Here is a 23,172-nt window from a genome sequence, read left to right as displayed (position 1 = left end):
CAAAATATCCACAGGCCCTGACTAACCAAGGGCTTACTTACAACCAGGCACAGGAAGAACGAACGAACGAACGAACGAACGAACGAACGAAAGAAAGAAAGAAAGAAAGAAAGAAAAGAAAAAAGAAAAGAAAAGAAAAAGAAAAGAAAAGAAAAGAAAAAGGAAACTGCATGCATCCGCATACCGCGTCACCTTCCTGCTTTAAATACGACCCCCATCCACTGCCTCCTGGCAGACAGCCTCTTCCTGCTGTCCTGCCCACCGCCCCCTTGTGGTGGATTCAATTAACTCCTAGCTCCTTTGTTCTGCCTTGGGTGAATCGTTTCACCACCCGCGCTGCTGGCTTCCAACCTACTGGGTTGCCCCGCATTTGGGGGCCCCTGTTCGATTGGGAGAGATATCACAGAGACATGTTGGGGTGTCACAATCATCAGGTAGTGCTTCTGGAAAGGAGTTGGGTAGAGAGCATGGTGCTAAGTCACCGACCATACACAGAACAGCTCCTTCAAAAAAACCCTGCCTGGCCCCAGATGTCAATAATGCCAAGGTCCCACCCCAAATAACTACAAAACTCTTCTGAAAACGTGAGTATAGGAGAAACAGTTAAAATTTTAAAAGCAACACCGAAAAGGAAATTATAAATTACACAAAGAAGGATATTCTGAAAAGTTTCAGAAGTAAAAAAGTGAGAAGTTAAATATTGAAGTTTCTTTCTTTTTTTTTTTTTTTTTTTCATTTTGAAAGAAGTAGAAACAATTAGGAAAGAAGGACAGGGTCCAAAGACCAACTGGACTGGCAATACATAATACAAGAACACATGCTTAAAGAGCTAATTTAAAATAGATTGAAAGTAATGCATGTGCGAAAGGTAACTCCTCACAAACTGGTGAGAGTCACTTTTGGCTTATTTTTCATCTTTTCCAATGCTCAGTGAACAAACCTCCCACTGATTTCAAAGAATATTTTGGTTTTCACATTAGCTTTATGGAACATAAAAATTAGACGTGAAGAATTATGAACTCACAATGATTTAGACTTCAAAACTCCAAAAATAGAGGGACATGCTTATCTAATTTATGCTGAAATTCACGTACTAAACCACAATAAATATTTTGATGAGAGCAATGGGAATGACACCTGTATTTCTAGGAGAGGCGCTAGTAATGAAAAGGAAAAATTCTACTGGTAGAGGAAAATGTAATCCTCATAAAGTGGGTTTAAAAAAAACACTCAGAAGAAATCCCTAATCATCAGACATCAGGTTAGTAACTCTTAAAACAAAAAGAGAAAAAAAATTAATAACACTGATTATATTTTTTCAGATTTTTTTATAAGAAGGGGAGACAAACATGCCACCCCAAAATATACCTCTTTGGCCTAAAGGTTATCTTGAGCTGATTTTTTTTTTTTTTTTTTTTAAAGAAAAATCAGCCACTGCAAAAGCTCTGGAAAATAAAGAGGTTACCCTCTCTTAAGAGGTATTTACATTTAGGAGGGAAATCTGCATGTGTAAAGGTATTTCCCTCTGGTACTAGGAGGATGACTCTAAATCCCATTTGGAGAATCTTGTCAATGGAGAAGTCTTCCGTTTAGATCTACATAACAAGCTGCACCTTATTTCCTGAGCTTTTCCTGGTCACCTCCCCCTAGCATCCTTCTGTCTTTAGCTTTAAGGTGATGTGTATGTGGTGGGGTGTCTCTCCCATGTATATACAGGATTAAACTTCCGTTTGTTCTCCTGTTAATCTTTTATTACGGGGGTAGGGGGGTAGTTCTCAGCCAAGAACCTAGAAGAGTAGAGGGAAAATTATCTTTCCTTCCCTACATATATTATTTGTTGAAATTTGGAAAAATACAGAAAACAAAATAGAAAAAACAGTGATGGCTGATGCTATGACCCAGGCATAACAAACGTGCCCTTGTAGTGTCGGGGCTTTTCTGTCCCTTCCAGAAACCCCTTCCCAGGAAGGGTCTTCAGTAAGAGCAGGAAAAGAGCCATAATCTCCATTGAAATAACAATGCAGCAGAAGGGGAGTCAAAGAGGGGTCTCGCTAAGAGAGCAAAGTTAGGGTATGCAAATAAAAGCTTTCTTTTTGTTTCATAAATGCTTCTCCCTGAAGGGCTGGAAGCAAGGGAGCTCTTCCCCCAACACCCTCGGCAAAGACAAAGAAGAAGAGGGGTTTTGGTGAGGGTATGGGGGTGGAGGGTGAGCCAGAGAGAGACTGACTGAGGCCTATAGGAGGGGACAAAAGGACCCAGAATACCTTTTTCATAATAGGAACACCCTTAACAGAATATGAAATCTTCTCCACAGGCTAGTCTTTAGGAATGCATACTTATCAGAAAGATTTCCTTTAGTGAGTCAACTAAGTCCTGTAGTCCTCCCAAACATTATGCCTCAGCTAAGGGAAGTCTACTCTACAGACAGCATATTTTGATCGTTTTCTTGTATCCTTCTAAAGTATACTTTTTAATGGTGAAATTGATGAGAGTGCAAAAGGCAAGCTGACACCCCACATACCACCCCTGCCCCCACCAACAGTGCAATATATGTGACATTCCTCAGGCATTCATGACTGCCCAAAAACAAAAGGCGGGGAAGAAACAAATGGTTAACTGATAAAGATCGCAGTTCTGCAGGACTTGAAACTCCATCACAGTTTGTAACTGTCTTAATGATTTACAAGTAAAACACAAGCTTAATAATAGCCAGACCTCCAGGAACCTATAGACACAATTTCCTTGAGCCCTAATGTCATGTTCCCCTCCACAGGATGGAAAGCGCTATATAGTCAGTCACTCCTCACAATCCCAGTGCTACTTTTTCTGCCCACAGGTCCTGTCCCCATGCTAAAATAGAAACACCTTTTTGCACCATAAACCATCTCAAGAATTCCTTCTTGACCATTGTGCTCGATGACCCTGCCACAAGATGACACTACATTATATGGAGGTCCTGTTTATTTTTTTCTCCTAGGACATTTAGAGTATTGTCCATTCTTTTCATTTTTCTGTTTGTCATTTGTTGTTTATTTTTTTTTTATATTTCAAGAATATTTGTATAAGCATAAATACAGAAATTTGTCTTTGTGTTTTCTGATGATTTCCTAAAGCGGAATCGCTACATGAGAACCAATAGACGAAGCAGAGTGAAATAGAAGCCGCACTTATATTAATGATGGAAACAGCACAAGTGTAAAACCAAACAACAGTCACTCTTTTGAAGCACCAAAGTAAATAAGAGTCCTTATTTTCGGTTGGTTACTTTGTTAATTCCATAATAGCAGCTACAATGCCATTACTGTTGTTCTTCAGGGCTTAGCCGCCTTTGCGCTTGACATGTTTGCTTCTGACGTGATCAGTCCTATGGTCCAAATGTCCACATCTGTTTCCTTAACTTCCTTCTCTTCACTCTCCTCTGATGCAGTTGGAGTCTCTCTTTTTTTTGAATGTTCTGGACAGGTTCACCTTGAACTTTGAATTTCTCAGCAGCTGCTAGCTATGCTTGCTGAGATAGGCCCCTGACCTTGGCTTCTTCCCCCAAAATCATGTGTGTCTAAAGCTGGGCTCTTGTAGACATATGGCCTTACGATGATAAAGGGAACATTCTAAGATTTCTGGATGGTGACTCTAATAACTTCTGTAACCTGTGGAGGACTCAGTTTGGACATGACCTTCCATTGACTTCTTTTCATTCTGACTTTCTTTGCTTTATTTTTCCTGCCTGGTTCATCCATTTCAGGGGCTGGTGCCCGCTGGGTCTGCTATGTGCTTGCCTGTGTGGAATCCTGTTCCTCCAGCTCTGATACTGAGTCACCAATGCCAGGCTCTGTCTGACCCTGTCTCAGTCCAGGGCCGTGGCGATTGCTGCTCTGTGGCAGGGACAGTGTTGGGATAGGACTACTGACCCAAGATGGCAGCAGGAAGAGTATGAAGGTGTATGGAGATAACTTTTGATACCATTGCCAAATGGCTTTCTAAAAGGAGATCTAAAATTACATTAAATGTCTCTTTCCAAAATACCTTGGATAGAATTCTTTTTAAAGCACTAGGGTTGTTCATATTTTGAATGTACTTTAATTTATTTAATAATTTAGGTTGTCCATTGTTTTTTATAGGATGTTTCTACTAATACATTTTGTTTGAGTATTTCCATACAGAAAGTCTCTAGAAGTAGAAATCTAAAATAAAAGATAGCATAGTTTAAATTTTGATAGATACTGCCCAAATACATTGCAGACTGGTTTATTAATTTATCTTCCACCTATCTGTTTTCCTTCACCTCCAAAAGAACAGGATATAATCCATCTTTTGAATATTTGAAATTATAGTGTGGACAGAGAGAGCACATAACTAGTCTTCTGGTATTTATTTGCACATTCCTTTTTTTTTTTTTTTTTAAGATTTTATTTATTTATTCGACAGAGATAGAGACAGCCAGGGAGAGAGGGAACACAAGCAGGGGGAGTGGGAGAGGAAGAAGCAGGCTCATAGCGGAGGAGCCTGATGTGGGGCTCGATCCCATAACGCCGGGATCACTCCCTGAGCCGAAGGCAGACGCTTAACCGCTGTGCCACCCAGGCGCCCCTATTTGCACATTCCTGATAACCAGTGAGGTTGTGTTACTTTCTATCTGTTTATTGTTCATTTTCCCCCTTTATATCTTTTGAATATTTTTTTAATTTTGAGTTTTCTTATAAATGTCTTATAAGGTACTTAGTATAGGTTGGGATACTAATCCCTAATGCTACATATGTAGCAAATATTTTTTTGCTCTGTCTCTTTGTAATTATGTCCTCAAGCCTAATTTTGTAATTTTTTCATAAGGGCTTGAAAAGTCTTCATATTCTTATTTTGTTTGGTACAAAGTTATGAATATGCTGACAATTCTTCTCGACTTGATATACTGATTTTTAAGATAACTCTGAAAATCCCCCAATAAGTCTGTTGGATTCATATTCATTTAGCTTTATATTGAAACCCTCTGAACATGCTAATGATTATTAAGCTTATTTATTATTATATCTATATAATATAGGCTTTTATTTTATTTGTAAAATTTTATATCTTTTAATGTGACATATATGTAATGTTTATATAAAAAATATATAATATATAATGTAATTATAATAATTATTTAGCTCATTCTATTGCCTAATTTGGTTTGGAATGATCTTTGTTTAGTTTATGTTTTCCATTCAACACAGCATTTGGTGCTGAATGGAGTGTGGGGAGGGGTGAGGCCTGGAGGAAGGGAGACAGGGAAGCATGGAGAAGGGAGGCCCGAGGACACACAGACCCACAGACACAGAGCTAGCCTGGCTCTCCAGGTGTGTGGATGTGAGATCGCCAGATCCCTCAGAGGGCCTTGGAGACATGGGCTCCTAAGGCACCTTGCATCTTGGCTCTTGGGATGCTTACAAGCTTTGCATCAACAGCCCATCCCCAGAACTCCCACATTACAGCAGCATCCTGGGAATTAATTCCAGAGGCAGCTTCTCTCTAGGAGTGGAGTTGGGGACAAGAGAGCTCTTTTCCACCTGTTGCCTTTTCAGTATCTGGCAGGCCAGCACAGTCCATGCTTTCTCCCATTCCCGCTAATTTTTTGGAGCTCAGGTTACAGTGTAGTAAGGTTGTAGGTTTTTCAGCTCTGTTAGCACTAACTATCAATCTATTACCAATTGCTTTCTACATTCCAGAATTTCCTGTTTTATTATGACATCAGCACCCCCACTGGCTTTCCAGTATCATATGGGTTTACTTATTTTTTATTATATTTTAATAGGGTTTGAAAAGACAAAGTCTTTATTATGCCTCTCATTATCTAAACTGGACCAGAATTCAAAAGCTCTTTAGAGAAGAAATTCGCCTATGTTCAAATTTAGGCTCTGTCACTTCCCAACTGGAAAGCAACTGGACAAATTACTGTGCCTCAGTTTCCTCATTTGTAAAGTGTGGATAAATGTACATGGTAGTGTCATACAGAGACATCTAGGACACTCTGTAAATGCTAGCTGTTGTTACTATTTTGTTTGTACTATGTATTGTGAGTTTTATTTGTAATAGTGTATGTTTATATATATGTAAATATAGGAGGATGTGTTACTTTTATGCTCTTCAATAATAAAAGCTAGCTCTTATATCGTGCTTACGGTGTACCTTTTTAGCCCTTCACATATATTAATTTATGGTTCTGAAGGAGAAATCACAATGGCAATTAGAAAATATTTTTAACTGATAAAGAAAACACAACCTAATAAAACTTATGGGGTGCTTTTCCCATGATGTTTCCTAATTAGCTGTTGTTGGTGTCTTAAAAATGTTTTAGTTTCCATTCATTTATTTTGAATCTGGTTTCAATACTGAGCAAAGCCTCAGGCAGAGGTCTTATGAGTTATTACTTTACTAGGAATTAGCATTCTGGGGAGCAGGAATGAGGCACAAGGGGGTGAGGCAGGGCTGTCAGGAGAGTCCGCAGGAGTGTGGCTGTCTGCAAGTGGGCTTGCTCAGTGCCTAAGAGCCAGCCCTGGGGAGCTCTGTAAACTGCACCTCCGTAGGGTCTTTCTGGGGTAGGCGAGGGCAAGGAAAGGGAAAGAGTTTATCTACCAGTTTCCATCTTCTTCCTTCGTCTGGGATATTAGCCCCTCAGTTCCCAACCTTGGCAGAAATCCAAGTCAATAAGTTGGCCTGTCTCCAGGAGCTTGGCCCCTTACTTCCAAGCAGCTTCTGCAATCTCTGAAGTCTTCAAAAAGAATCTATTTTTTCAATGCAACCAGCTTTTGTTGTTCTTACTGATACACCGCTCAACCACAAATTCTACCATTGAGGTCAGAAGTAAAAGCTCACCTATATATTTTGATGTGTGATTTTTCTTTCATTGTCTCCCGCCCCCCCAGGAATCAATAGTTTTTGTTTTGGCTAACTCTTGACCTAAGAATCATTAAGAAGTAGTTAGGTTTTTTTTTTTTTTTTAATTGGTTTTCTGTTGCTTCAAAACAAATTCTACACAACCCAGCAGATTTAAACAACATATACTATCTCACCATTTCTGTGGGTCAGGAATCCGGGCACAGCTCAGCTGGGTGGCTCTGGCTCAGAGTCTCTTCCAGTATGCTGTCAAGGTGTCAGCTGGGATGGAACTCATCTCAAGGTTCAACTGGAAAAGGATCTGCCTCCAAGCTCACTCACAGGTGGTTGTTGGCGGGATTTCGTTTTCCCACTAGATGTTGAACAGAGGGACTGAGCTCCTCCCTAGCAATTGGCCTGAGATGCCTTGCATTCCTTGGGAGGGGGCAGCTCAACGGCAGCTTATGTCACTAACTGAGCAAGTGACAAGGGCCAGAGAGAGTCCAACAAGCAGGCAGTCAGTGTTTTGTAACCTAATCTCTGAAGGGCTATCCCATCGCTTTTAGTGTATTCTATTCATTAGAACCAGGTTTCTAAATCCAGCCCACACTCTTAAGCTTTTTTTTTTTTTTTTAATGTTTGAAGATTCTCCGGTTGTGTTCGGAAAAGCCCGCTCACCTCTACAGAAAGGGAAAATGGCAGACACCGCACATTCACCGCCTTCCCAGGGTCTGGGATATAGGAACATAATGTACACTTCCCCACTCAGATGCACCACGACGGACTTCGAAACAAAGGTCACTCGTGGGAAGAAGCTGGGCGGCAGCAGTGGGAGCAACTACATCCAAGCACCAGGAGCAGTAGGAAGCGGGACACCCGGATCCCACACTCAGTCCTTCTGCGGTCCAGGCTGCAACCTCTCTGCCTACCGCCCGCCCTGCCTCCTTCCTGGTTACCACGACTCCAAGGCTGATTCTGGTACTTCCTTGCAGAGACTGTGAGCTAACAGCTATTTGTACGTCAATTCTCTCTGGTTAAATGACCCAGAGTTAGTTTCTTTAGCTGCTCTCACGGAAGAAATCTGAGGGCTAGGATGTCCTCATCTTTGTTAATTCCATGTCCTCTAGTGTCTTCATCCCAATCAGCGGCTCTCTGCTTCACCTCCTCTCTTTGCATTTTCCTTTTGCTCATTTTTATTGTATTTCTGTCCTTTCCGAAATATTTGTGTTCTCTTTCACCTAATGATTTTTCGACAGTACCGATTAGTCTTCCAACAGCAATTTTACCTTCATAATTTTATCTTAACATTGTTTTCACTCCTCTCTATCTCATCCGGTTATCTTTCATTTCCACCTACCTCTCAGGTATATCCCTAGTCATGCAACACTGGGACTTTCATCTTGTCATCGGTCTCTTATTTCACAGAAATCATGTACTCCTACACTTTACTGAGCATGGAAGTGAATGTTTCCCCAAATTAATCTCTGGTTTTCACTGTAAATTTTTTTAAAGATTTTACTTGTTTGTTTTAGAGAGAGAAAGAACACCCGTGAGAAGGGGGAGAAGCAGAGGGTGAGGGAGAGAGAATCTCCAGCAGACTCCCCACTGAGTGTGCACCCAATGCAGGGCTCGATCTCAGGACCCTGAGCTCATGACCTGAGCTGAAACCAAGAGTCCAACACTCAATTGCCTGAGCCACCAGGTGTCCCCACAGAAAATATTTTTAAATGGAGACTCATTTTCTCTATCTTAAGGGCTATGTTCTTTATCATGTAAAATGTGGATAGAACCTTCTCAGAGATCAACTCTTTCGTGGTCAGATTCCACTTGAGCGTGATCACGGTCCACTGGTTGCTGCTAGAATCTTCTGGGGTTTCACCTAGAAAGCATGCCCACATGCATGGCTCCTAACAGTTTTTACCAATTTGGATTAAATAAAAATTCTCATAAGAAATATGATATATTCTTTATAGTGTTGACTCTCAGGGAACTTCAAAGGTAGAATAGGTTGCTTGTAAAATAAATTAATGATATAAAAAAATTCCACCACAACATGATCAACGTCAACTGACAAATAGGAAACTGCAAAAAAATATTGGCAGTATTCACGTAAAGGTTAATGTCTCTAATTATATAAATATATATAATGGCTACTACAAATGTTATTGATTTATTATAAATTATTACTAAGAAAAAGGGGCACCTTGGTATCTCAGTTGGCTAAGCATCTGCCTTTGGCTCAGGTCATGATCCCAGGGTCCTGGGATTGAGCCCGGCATTGGGCTCCCTGCTCAGTGGAGAGTCTGCTTCTCCCTCTGCCCCTCTCCCACCCCTACTCATGCTCTCTCTTTTCCCCTCTCTATCTCAATTAAATAAAATTTAAAAAATATATTAAAAGAAGAAAAAAGAATCCTATGAACACAGATAAAGGTCATGAATAGGCAATTCTCAGAAAGAAAATATAAATATTTTTATTCTTATGAAAAGATAGTCACTGCAAAATAAGAGAATTGCAAATGAAAACTACAATAAGATACATTTCTTACCTATCATATCGGCAAAATGCTGTGACACTGAGTGGGCAAGGGTCTGGAGAAATAAGCATATGATACATTATTATTGGTGGTATAACTTTTATATAATCTCTATAAAATTTGTCAATATGTATTAAAATTTAAAATGTGTTTATCTCAGCCATTCTGTTGGAGTGCTTTTATCCCACAGATATACTTACACATATGCCTAAAGACAGTATAGTAGACTATTAATTGTGGCATTTCCATGGCAGCTAAAGAATAAAAAAAACTTAAATATTCATCAATAAGAAAATGATAAAATAAATTATAATACATCATATAATGGAATTCTATGCAACATTGAAAACAATGAGGAAGCACCAGTCGTTGTAACATAGAATGATTGACAACATAAGCTGGATACAGTGGGAAAAGAAAACAGGGTGTTTGAGAGTCTTTATATCATGTAATCATCCAAATAGGAGAAATAAAACAGAGGCACCTGCCTAATGCTTGTGTGTGCATTGCCTATCTCTACAAAGGTACAAGAAACAACTCAGATTGTTGACTCTTGGAGAAAGCACTGTGGGATAGGTGAGCAAGGCTAGAATATAGGGCTACATTTTACTATATATCCTTTGTAACATTTGATATTTGACCATATGCATCATTTCAAAAATACAATAATTAAGGTCTTCATGCAGGTGCATAATACCATTACCTATTTTTTACGCACAAGTTTTGTTTCAACTGTTTTGCTTGTCTTATTTTTAATGGTAAAAATTGAGACAGGAATAATACGGCTTTTTACAGTCTCACAGGTTTGTTTTTTTTTTTTTTTTTAAGATTTTTTTATTTATTTATTTGACAGAGAGAGACAGCCAGCGAGAGAGGGAACACAAGCAGGGGCAGTGGGAGAGGAAGAAGCAGGCTCATAGCGGAAGAGCCTGATGTGGGACTCGATCCCGTAATGCCAGGATCACGCCCTGAGCTGAAGGCAGATGCTTAACCGCTGTGCCACCCAGGCGCCCCTACAGTCTCACAGGTTTTGATCCTAAGATTCTCAGGCAATCTTGTAAGATGAAAAAAGACTATTAAAAAAAAAAAATGGAAGCAACACTTTCTGCAGAGGTAACTTCATTGGAGAGTAAAATAATTTTGAATAATAAATGGCTGACGCTCAACTAGTGGTCTTCTGAAATTAAACTTGATTCAGACCTTGAACCGATTACATTAAAAGTGTCTGTTCAGTCAAGAGGATAGACACTCAGGGCTCCATATGTGTGGACCCACAGAGCACATATGGTACATTCCTTTGGCTTCCTCACAAAATATCGGGACTTTGATCTTTCCTCTGAAACATTTCACCTGCGTTGATGATTTCACATAAAAAAATAATCTTCGTCTTAATCTTGCATTTTCTTTCATTTCTTCCTCTTTACCAGTTAAATTTAATTGTTTTTTTTTTTTTCCATCCAAATGGGAGTTTTCTCTTTTTTCAGACTTCTGGACTGAGTTCATAATGTGCAGTTAATGCAGAGCAGTCTTTGAAGCAGTATGCCAAGATTTTGATAGGACTGGAGTTTTATGAGTAAGTGTGGCTGCTTCATTTGTAATATTGTATTTAGGAAAAAATTAAAAGACCTTGAAGTCATTTTTCTCTCTAATAGACCAAGTATCAACTGAGTTAAAAACAGACACACACACCTTCTTCTATCTATTGGAGTGGCCATGCTGAGAGAGTTCAGAAACGTTTTCACTCAGAATAAATGACACAATATCGGTCATAAATTTATAATTGTTGAGGAAGGAATTCAATTTCAGGAGAAGCGTATCAAACCAGTCTCTACTTTTGTGGAGACTGAAATTTTCCACTCTTAAAAAAATGTCAAGCGTTGTTGACTCCAGATCACCTGGATTTATAATCCCCCCACCTCTCCTGACAATACCGCCTTCTCTTCCCTTTCTCCAGGAACGAGGAGGAGCAGATGAGGCTGCTCCATGAAAGATTTTCAGGAGATTTTCATCCATTCAACATATTTCCTGAGGGTTTCTGTGGGTGGCTTCCAGACTGTTCTAAGCTTGCCAACCACGGTATAAACAAGACAAAGTTCCTGCCTTCGCAAGGCTAAATCCTAGAAGGGAGGGCAGTGACTAAGCAAATCATCATACACAGTTTCAGAGAGTGATAGCTGTCTGTCTTCCATCACTGTTCAATCCCAAAATTCAGTAACATAAAATGGCAACCACTTCTTTGCTCATGATTCTGTGCGTTGGCAATTTGGGCAGGCCTCAGCTCAGAACAGTTAGCTGTTCCAAGCCATGTCAGCTGGGTTCGTGTATTTACTTATAGTTAGTTGGAAAATTGTCTGTAGGCTGGCTGGTCCCAGAGAGCCCATTCACAAGTCTGCCAGTTGGCCTGGGTTGTAGGCTGGGACACCTCAGTTCTCCACCACCTGGCCCCTCCAGCAGGCTAGCTCACATATTCATTTTTTTTTAAAAGATTTTATTTATTTATTTATTTGACAGAGAGAGAGACAGCCAGCGAGAGAGGGAACACAAGCAGGGGGAGTGGGAGAGGAAGAAGCAGGCTCCTAGCGGAGGAGCCTGATGTGGGGCTCCATCCCAGAATGCTGGGATCACACCCTGAGCTGAAGGCAGATGCTTAACGACTGTGCCACCCAGGCGCCCCTAGCTCACATATTCAAATAGTGGTCTAAGAATTCTAAGCCTAGCAAGTGAGGACAAGACCTAATACACAGGAATTTTAAATCTATGCATGTGTCATATTTGTTATTCCCCTATTAGCCAAACACATCACTGGAGCGAGGCCAAAGTCACTAAGGAAGGTGTCTGAACAAAGGCATGAACACAAACAGGAAAATTGTTTCACCCATTTTTGCAAAAAAAAAAAAAAAAAAAAAAAAAAAAGTATATATATATATACACACACACATATAATATATAATTATTAATATTACATATATATATATATATATATTTCACATATATCATGTACCAAAGATCCCAGATTCAGGCATTTTCTTGCAAGTCAAAGGCTGTCATGAGGGCCTGCTTACATTTTGCTTCTACATGTCTCAAAGTATTTTTTTTAAAAAAGGAAGTTTTCTTCCTCATTGGAAATGCCGCATTAAACAAAATTACACAGTGATTATTAGCATTAGCCTCATTATCAGCATGATTCAGGGCTTGCCAGGGAGTTTAATATGCCACCATGCATTGGGAATTCCTAAAATGGGGACTCTCCCTTGTACTTCACAGACTTTTTCGACCACAAAGTATCTCCCAAGACAGATGCTATCTGATTCTGACAACTGTTGCTGTCAGGAATGTGGATCCCATATAGCTAGATCTTCCAGGCTTTCAAAAGAAGCAAGAAAGTTTATTTTATGTGAAATTTCTGATTTTTAGATATTGACAACTTGTTTAAATGTCTTTTAAAGATTCATTATAAATACTTGTTTTAATAAGCAAAATACAACTGCAAATCAAATTTGACTCATTGGTGATTTTATGCAGAGGCCCAAGGAGTCTCTTGGGAGAGAACTCATGTCAACGGAAGGCAGAGCGGAGGCTTGGATGTTTGGCCTCACAGGAGACCTGGCCTTAAAGGCAGGGCAACACAAGAATGAACATAAGCCAAAGAACTGTTCTCCATCACCTCCATAGGTATCAAGAGCTCAGAAAATGAGTCTCCGGTGAAAATACTGGTGGCCTAAGCTCAGTGACCTCATCATCAGTAAAGACCCTAGGACAGCATGTCCCAAGGAACCAGCAGGAGGGGAAGCCCAATTCTTCCTGATAGGCCCACCTGTCACTGATTTGTTGCTTGTCAATTGTACCAGAGATGGGGGAGAAGCAGTTTTCCCTCTTGGCTTTCCTAATGGAAGCACACTTGTTCTATAAAGCACATTGGGTCCATTTCATTCCCCATCTGCATTATATATATATCCTGGACCCCACCTTTTCTAGCATTAAATGCTGCCCTCCCCATATCTGTTTTATGCTTTCATCTCTTTTAGAGTAAATTGTACTTTCCAAAATTATATGTCCACATGCTCTAGCACGATGTGACCTTGCCAACCCCCCATCAACAGGTAGAGTCCAGTCCCTTTCCCTAGACTGGCTTTGTGAACCTCCTGGAAGCAGTATGATGGGGGAGAAGTGACTCTGCATGGCTTCAGAAGGCCTTACAGCCGCTGCCCATTTCTCTTGGGTCCCTGGATCTACTGCAGAATTTCTCAACATCAGCACTATCGACATTTTGGGCTGAACAATCATTTGTGAGGAAGAGTGGATGGGGGTTGTCCTGTGCATTATAGGGTGTTTAGCATAGTGGACCCAACTAACCGAACTGCTGACTGAGGACCACTAAGTCATCTCAAAGTCACCAGAAGCAGAAGAATTAGCCAGCTGGGCCATGCCTGAATTCCCTGCCTACAGAATCTGTGACATTTACCTTTCAAAAGGCTGCTGTTTTAACCCACTATTTGGGGATAGTTATGTAGCAATAGTGACTAGAACACCTACATCGATGGAAGTGAAATATAATGATATTTTGCTATTTTAAGAAATAAGGAAATTAGTATCTATTCGTTGTCCTTGGATGCTCCTTTTAATTTTCTAATTTGCTGTACAGCAAATGAAGTTGCTTTCATTCATTTAACACATATTTATTGAGGACCCATCTTTGTGCCAAGATAGAAACACATAAATAAACATTTTGTAATTGTTATATCTGTATAATTTCCTGCTATCTACACAACACTCTCGGTTTTGTGAGTTAGTGACCTTCAAATGACCTTCACTCTTGGGTTTCTTTCTTCTTCTCATTCTAGTCCCCTTTCTGGAACTTACTCCTCCTTCCCCTTTTTCCTCCATCTCATGCACATTAGGACCCAGTCCACCTCCTCTGCAAAACCTTGTCCTGTGCATTAGTCAAAATGATTTCTATCTCTTTTTTGGTCTTTCATATTTTTCCTCCTCTCCTTGCACTCCAAGTAATATAATGTAAATATAATGTAAATATAAAAGTGTATATAATGTAAATAAATATAAATATAAAAGTAAAGTAAATATCAAAGTAAATATAATGTAAATATAAATATATAATGTATATTTATACATATAAATATATATAATGTATATTTTTATATATATAATGTAAATATAATATAAATAAAAATATAAAAGTAAATATAATGTAAATAAAAAAGTAATATAATGTAAAAAAAAAGATGATAATAATCATCTTTACTTGGTAACTGGCCTTTCTTCCTACTTCAGAGAGAAAACAGAACCCACAAGCATGGAATTCTGTTAGCTGCTTCTAGCTTTCTGAGCCCACAAACACATCTGCATCTATGATACAAACAACACAGCCATACGTCCTGTATTAGGGTTCTCCAGGGAAACGGAACCAACAGGAGATAGAGCTATAGCTATAGATAGGAGAAGATTTATTATAGGAATCGGCTCACATGGTGACGGAAGCTGAGAAGTTCTACAGTCTGCCCTCTGCAAGATGAGGCACCAGGAAAGCCAGTGGTATAATCCAGCCTGAGTCTAAAGGCCTGAGAATCAGGCCAATCGATGGTATAAGTCCCAGTCTGAGTCCAAAAACCTGAGAACCAGAGGTGCCGATGTCCAAGAGCAAAAGGTAGATGTCTCAGCTCTAGCAAAAAGAGAGTGAATTCGACTTTCTTCTGCCTTTTTGTTCTAGGCAGGTCCTCAGTGGGTTGGATGATGCCCTCCCCACCCCCCAACCCACATTAGTGAAGGCAGTCTTCTTTACTCAGTCTACTAACTAAATGTTAATCTGTCCTAGAGACACTCCCACAGACACACCCAGAAACAATGTCTGACCAGCTATCCGGGAACCTTTAATCTCATTCTAGTTGACACATGAAATGAACCATCCCACTTCTTAGCTCCGTTTTCATTGAACAAGTTGTTCTGTCTTCAGTTGAAAGGCTGAAGCTTCTTCAGTCACCCAGACAGTCCCCGATTCAGTGATTCCCCAGCGCCAACCACTCTGCTGAGCCCTAAACTCATAGATTCAGCTGCCTCCTGAACATACCCACTTAATTGTCCCTTACATATCTCAAACGCCCTAGGTTTAAGACCAAACTCATTATTTGCCTATTTAAACATGTCCCCCCTAAGGTCTCCATCTTGGGGAATAACACCACTCTTACTGGAGCATCTGACAAAGCCACCATACCCTACCAATGACTAGACCCTAAGGATTCTGCCTTCCTTAATTAGGTCATGTCCATCAACACTGACTCTGCCTTAGCTCAGACCCACATCATTTCTCCCCTGGACACTTGCAGTCGCCATGTAATTAACCCCCATCTCCAACTATGCCCTCTGCTAACCAGTCTCCACTCTGCTGCCAAATTCATCTTTCTAATATAAACATTTCAACATCTGGATGACATGATGAAAAATCTCCCTTGACAATAAAGTCCAAGTTCCTCAGTCTGGCAGACAGGGCTTTCTGGTCTGGTCACTACTCATTTTTCCCGTCTGACCTCTTGCTGCATCATCCCCTGCACTATCCCCTGGCCACGCTAAATATGTTTACAGATCCATGAAGACATCATCCTCTCCCATGTCTATGACTCGCCAATGTGATATTTTTCTCTATTAGTGTTTTTCTTTCTGGTATATCCTTCTCCTATCTTACCCCTTTTTTAATTGGCTATCGTTCAGTTAGTTAGGTTATGCAACTATGAAGAGATTATTGCTGTATTTAGGAGATTTGTTTGTAATCCAGCAAAACAATGAAAATATTAGTATTTAGGTATCTGGCATTTTCTGATTATTAAGATGATTTGTCATTAAAATATATTTATCGTTTTTGTTCCCACATACCTAACGTTTCAAAGCAAGTTTAGCAGCTGATTTATCTTATTTATCTACTCACTTATTCTCTCTTTCTCCCCACTAGAATATATGCTCCATGAAGCCAGGGATCTCAGTTGTGTTGTTGCTATAGATCCCATAGGCCCAGAGCAGTGCTCAGAAGAGGGTAGGAGTCAATCCTAATGTACCAAATGGAACAGTGAATAAATGCTCAATCTTAAAGAACTCAGGCCAGTTGTCTTTGGGTAGCCTTTTTTGATGCCCCTAAAGAAGGATGGTATTGGATCATCTTCTCTTGTGACCCATCATACCCTTGGGTTTTCTCTATTACAGCAGGTAGAACAGTATATTGTGACTTTCCATAGCCCTGTCTCTTCCTGAGGCCGCCCTGCAACCTTATGGTCACCTCCTAGAGAGCAAGGACTGTGTTTCTTATGTCTGTATTTGCAGCTTTAAGCATAGTGCCGGCATAGAGTAGACGTGCAAAACATGCCTAAAACAATTAACCCTGTTGCCACAGGAGCAATCTATGCACATTCTTTGTCTCTTGTGCTGGCCCGCCAACACCTGGAGAAAAGGAATTCTGTCTTCCCAAACTCTTTCCTACTGCCTCCTACCATGCTGTTCACATTCTAGACACACAATAAATGTTGAATTAAATTACCATTAGTGTTTCATATGCTCAGATAAACCTAAATGGTGTTCATCAAAAACAACAAGTTGTTCATTTTTCCAGTGCTGACCAACAGCATGATGCCATGATGCTGAAACAGATGGTTAGTGGCAACTTTTATAATGATATGAAATGCACTCTTTCAAACATCAAATTGCCATAGAACTTTTAAAAAGTTCTAGTCCATAACCAATAGTCTGCACTGTTTCTGTTAGGATTTTGTGCTAAGGTGCTCATTACCTTCAATCAGGACCTCCTAGAAGGATAATTCTCTATGGCCAGAGTATCCAATCTAGCACAACCTGGATAAAATAGCCTACAGAATGATTCAACTCCTTTTCCTGCCACTGCATGCTCACCAAGCCTATGCATTATTTATTGGTTGGGTTATAGAAAGTAGAAAATTCCCTGGTCTGCCTTCTGGACAGTGTTTACTTAGTCCTGAAAGATTCTGACTCTGAATCTCTTCTTGTGAGATTTCACACGCTTTGGAACATTACCCCTAACCTACTAAAATTATAAGCATCAACATTTACCTGTTTGGGGCTATCGCTAATTTTTTTAAAATATTATAAACACCCTCACACCTAAAATGAGATTTGGGAAGAAAAGAGGGTTTTCACATGATTTTGAGGAAAGACTGCTTCAGCTGTTGGCTTATTTCATCCAAATTATGTTTAATTTTTTATAGTTTCTAGTGTATATAAAAACACTAGTTTTTTTATAGTTTCTAGTGTATATAAAAACATGTTCACTTTTACTAATCCAAGGGTTAACATAACCTATTGATTATCGTGTAGAGGATATAAATTCCAATCACAACAGAGTTACACTCGACCGGATTAGATTCTAAAGTCAGTCAAGATGATCTGGCAAAAATCACGTGTAAAAAAATTACCCTTGACAATCACTCAAATGAAGGTAGACATTCTTTCTCTCCCAATCCAAGGCCCCCAAGTCGCTCTCACATTCCCAGACTGCTGCTTCATCAGTTCCACACCAAATGAAGTTCCTGACTTGCATGTAAAGCCACTCTGTATGAATAACGTCTATCTGCAAAATAAGAATCATTTTCAGCACTGTACGATGATCATATAACCAGGGCCCCCAGGACCAACAAGAGATTCGTCTTTCTTTTCATTCTCATTGAAGGTACATGGTCTTTGATGGAATAGCAAGCAGAATCATTACAATGTTCTATTTCTTTCTCTCTCTCCTCTTCCTCCTTCTCTTCCTCCTCCTCCTTCTTCTCTCACTCTCTCTCTCTCCTTCTCTCTCTCTGAGATAATTCATAGAAGTTAAACTCACCTATTCTGTGCCTGCACTGGAAGTTTTCTTATCTGTTCTCAATAGCTTATTACAAAACCAACCGTAACCAAGAGCTTATCTGTCTACTCACCTCCTTCCAACAGTTGCCCATTTCTGATCATCACAAGTGTGATTTCTGTTCTGGAGTTCTGAACTCCCTGTACCCTGGTCATATAAGAATTAACTGGATTTGTCTATTTCTTCCAGGTTTTAATGAACACAGAAGAGAGTCCTGGTGGCATTATCTGTGGTAGTATTTTCAGGACACGGTCCATTTTCTCACAGCTAATGGCATCCCCGATGGTACACATCTGAGGAAATCTGTTGGGTATTTGGGGTATGGGAAATGGTCTGTTCACTTACAATGAGGGCTTCTTTTAAGAGATTTTAAGTTCTGTCTCTGAGGATATACTTTAATTTGCTCCCTAACTGAGCTTCTACACATTTAATTAAAACTTCATCTGGCATCTAGCTGTATCCAGCTCTCACTGAGAGGTCCACTGCTAAGACAAAAGAAGGACAAGAATTTTTTAAAAAGTAATGCGAATAAGATTTGAAAATCCTCACAGATGAAGTTGAGCAGAAGGGACAGGGCTGAAAATATACAATCTCTTTAATCCTCTCTACCGCCTTGAAAGATGCTATTTTTTCCCCATTTCATAGAGGAAGAAACTGAGGTTTAAAGATATTTAATAACTTACCCCCGGGCCACACAGACTGTAAGTGGTACAGCAGGGATTCGGACCCAAATCTGTCTGGCTCGCATTCACTAAGCTTTCATTAGACCACATAATCAGTGCTATTCCTGAATCCCATGGTTTCGCCTTTGCCAAAAAAGGTACTTATTTTTATAATACTTTTTTCCTAATCAAGCCGTGAAATTTGTAACTACTGATTCCTTTCAAAGATTTCAATACGATAAGTGAGAGTGCTAGACCACTCCAGCTTCTGAAAAGGACATAAATGTTGGATAAAAGACAAAACAACAAGAAATCAATTCTCAGGCCAGGAGGAGAGGTCAGAAGAGCACACAGTACAGCCTGTGTGCTCAGGTCTTTTGCCCAAACAGATGCCCTAGAGTTTTCGTTTTTACAGCCTCGGTGGTTATAGAGGACAGAATATAAGGTCCAGAGTTGGCCCAAGTGTGAGTCCTAACAAGTGATGGTCCAGATGAAGATGGGATTCCAAATGGTTACACCCTAACATAGGGGCAAACCAGAAAGCAAGACCCTACCCCCTGGTTTGGGGTACTGTCTCAACCTTTAGCTCTGAGCAGATCACGGGGAAAAAAGCACCGAGAATTTGGAGATATCAGTTAGTCCTTGTGAGAAAGTCAACCCTAATTCAAACTACCTGTGAGATCCCCAAAGCCTCAAGCCAAATAATCATCGAGAATCGGGTTTTCATCCAGTGAGGATACCACCTGATGGAAGAGATATCTGGAAATGTTTGGGGAGTTTTTTGAGTTCTCATTATTCCTGGGAGCACCACAGGCATTTTTCAGGTAGAAGCAGAGACAGGAAGCCTCTATAATAAAGAAATGTCCCACCCAAGATGCTAATAACACACTCCTTGAGAAACACTGGTTTAACGTCAATAGATGGGCGACACCACAGGGAGTTGAAAAAGCGCAGTGGTATGTGCCTGGAGAAACCCATCTTTATCTCAGATTTCACATTTTTTCACAATTCCCAAGGAAAAATAAAATCATAGTCAATAATAAAAGAATAAATTAGAAAATAAGGTACAACCTAAAATTGCCACACACACCCCCCAGCTCCCCTCTCCCCGCCCCCCCCCATCACCACCAAGTGATTGCACTTTGGTGCTGGTTCCTGAATGAGGAGTAGGCAAGAGATTCTGCGGAGTCACCCACCAAACATACTTGCCACTGCCAGCCCCAGCTGGCGGTGACCCTGACCCTGACCGTCCCCACACCTGCACCAGGCCCTGCTGGGCTGGAGGGCAGCCTCCTGCAGCTGACAGTAGAGCATTCGGACCCAGGCAGCAGCAGCTGTGGGGTCAGGAACAGAGCGGGAGGCTGAGCGGGGCGCAAGGGCTCCGGAGAAGCTGTTCTGGAGAGGCAGGAACCCAAATTTCCACCGCCTCAGAGTCTCCACAGAATAATTCTCTAGTCTTCTGCCAGGTAAGGAGACCCAGAATCAAGATTAAAATGGAAGGAGGAAGGGGACCTGGGGGCAACGGATCTCATAAATACTTGTAGACAATCTCTGTCTTCAACCTCAGGCAAACCTTATTTTCAGAGGTATACAGTGTTTTCCATTTATAAAAAACTGACATTTCTGGACTTACATGACTTGGCTTTCCCTTCCCGGCTTGCATTTCGACTTCCCAGACATTGCTAATTCAGTCACCACCTGCAACTTCCAACTGCACGTTCAGTGGCTCCACGTAGATAGCTTGAAGTTAGCCATGGGGGGAGTATTGACACCACAAGAATTGGCAAATGCTACAAATCAGGGTTTTGGGGTTTCCTCCCAGGGAGAGTTGATTCTTAAACATTTAACAGCACACCACCAATGGCAATCCTAGTTGTAAATTTCTCTGGCCCTCAGTCTGCCCATCTGTAAAGTGGGTCTAACACTTCAGCTTTTCTTTCTTCTCAGAGATGTTGAGACTTACCCAAGATAAGGACAAGAAAGATGTTCAACTATTCAAATATTGAGTAACTTCTGACAGTATAATCAGTTTTTATAATCACTAACATTGATTATTAATGACACATTTCCTTTCTTTTCTGAGAACAGGACAGAGACTGGACATACATAATCTTGGCTGGCTCATTCATAACTTGAGGAATTAAGATAATAAAATAACATTCAGAGCACGGAGGACCATAAAGGAAGGGAAGGAAAAGTGAAGGGGGGAATCAAAGAGGGAGACAAACCATGAGAGACTGTGGACTCCAGGAAACAAACTGAGGGTTTCAGAGGGGAGAGGGGTGGGGGGAGGGGGTAGCCGGGTGATGGGTATCGAGGAGGGCACGTGTTGTGATGAGCACTGGGTGTTATATGCAACTAATGAATTACTGAACACTACATCAAAAACCAATGATGTACTATACAGTGGCTAAATGAACATAATAAAAAAGATTAAAAAAATTAAGTAACACATTCGCAGCTTAAAAAAAAAAAGTGAGTAAATCTCCTATCCATTTTCTTTAGCAAACTGAAAAAACCCTTGAGCAGAATCACAGACAGAAGAAAACTAAATTGCTTTTTACTACCCTCCACCCTCTTCCACTCTGTAGGAAAGTCAAAGAATTTCTTTCTGAAAGATTAAAGCATTCATCTAGTCTGAAGGTGAAAAAAACTTTCAACTGTCTGTATAATACATTATTACTTTATATTTGTACACAAATATATTTCACAAAGTGAATCTATGTGCCTTATCTTACTTGATCCAACTAACATCTATTTTTATTTTAGAGCCCAATACGACTCTCCCCTTGCCTTTTTTCCCCTTCCTTACATATAAAATAGAGGTTCTCTGATAAAATACAGCCTGAATTTCAATTTCAAGTGCCGAGTAAGGATGCACAATGACTACATATAGATCCATATCTGGGGCTTTGTGCTCTGTGCTCCGAACACCTGAATTAACATCAACTCTGTGTCCCTCATTGAAAATAGATGTTGAATCAGGACAGTGTGGATATTTATCATTGTGAAGAAATATGTGTAAGGTAAGCAATTCAGATAACATTAGAAAACTACAGAACAGGTGCTTTTATAATTTATGGTGTGCTTTTGAGAACATGAAGGAGGGGACAGACTTTGTCCCCTGGCAGGCGCTTCAAGGGCAAGTCAGGGCACAAATAAGCAAGTCAGGAACAAGCATCAGGAAGGAAGGCGGGCTTTGCAGATCAGGAACTACTAGCTTTCAATCTTGTTTCTCTCCTCCTTGTGAGAGAATTTTACTTGAGGACTGGATTCAAAAGATTTGTTGAAACATAATTCTGAAGACAAATTTGCAAGCGATGGACTTTGCCAAGAAAAGCCCAGGACAAGTATGTTTTTCGCACGTAAGGAACAGCCTCGGAAAATTTGTAGGGAGAAGGGCAATGTGAAGATCTGGAGAAAACGAAGTCAAGAATATGCATGGGCAAGGGAGGAAAGAAATTTGACCAAAACAAGGAAAAGAAGGGACTCAAAGGCAATTAGGATGCATCATGGAGTAGCCCGTGTTCATTCACCAACAAGTCAGCGACACAGCTCTACGACTCCGCTCTTCACTTTGACCCTGGGAGACAAATCGCCAAGGAAGACGCAAGCAGAATCTGATCAACTCTCACCCTTACTGGTGGTTTGTCCCACCTCCTTCTCCAGGTGCCAAAGTGTGCTGGCCTTCCAGGACTCCTCCCACGGCTGATATCTTTAAGCTTCATCTCTGATTTGGAATGAAAACTTTGCCTAGGTAGAGGAATTTCAGGCATCACTGAGCAGTCAAGACCATTTTTCATCCAAGCCCATGGGAACGATCGCAAACCACTACTGTGTATTCGACAGATGTGTAACTCTCTTGTATCCCTTGAGGCAGGCCTAAAAAAGGATAACATGATGACTTACTCCTTTTAGGGTGAAATCAATGAAACAATCACTCGGGGTGATAAAAGAAGCATATTTCAGAGCTGGATAATGTCACGGGCACCAGCAAAGCCAGGGGCTACGGGAGATCTTCTCAGGGAAGAAAAGAAGGAGGGTCCTCTGTCATGTGGTGATCCTTGGAAACCTCTATGAATACAATCATGGCAATCATCTCCTCGGCCCTTCGTTTGTTCATTCATGGAACAAATATTTACTAAGCAGCTATCTCATGTCAAGTCATGTTCATACCACTGGTTTCCTGCAGTGAACAAGCAGAGAAGGGACCTGCCCTTGCAGATTTTACATTACAGGTAAGGGAGGAAAACAAGCA

General features: G+C 40.5%; 1 pseudogene; it reads right to left on the bottom strand.

Annotated features, from left to right (window-relative positions):
• Positions 1-3,261: 3,261 nt before the first annotated feature.
• Positions 3,262-20,577, bottom strand: LOC123785400 (nascent polypeptide-associated complex subunit alpha-like; annotated as a pseudogene).
• Between the last annotated feature and the right edge of the window lie 2,595 nt (positions 20,578-23,172).

This window comes from Ursus americanus, chromosome 15 (genome assembly GCF_024610735.1).
Source record: "Ursus americanus isolate L20-20 chromosome 15, mUrsAme1.1.p, whole genome shotgun sequence".
In the NCBI taxonomy this organism is placed as follows: domain Eukaryota; kingdom Metazoa; phylum Chordata; class Mammalia; order Carnivora; family Ursidae; genus Ursus; species Ursus americanus.
Note: the sequence above shows the minus strand (reverse complement) of the source record. Positions and strands in the feature narration are given on the sequence as shown.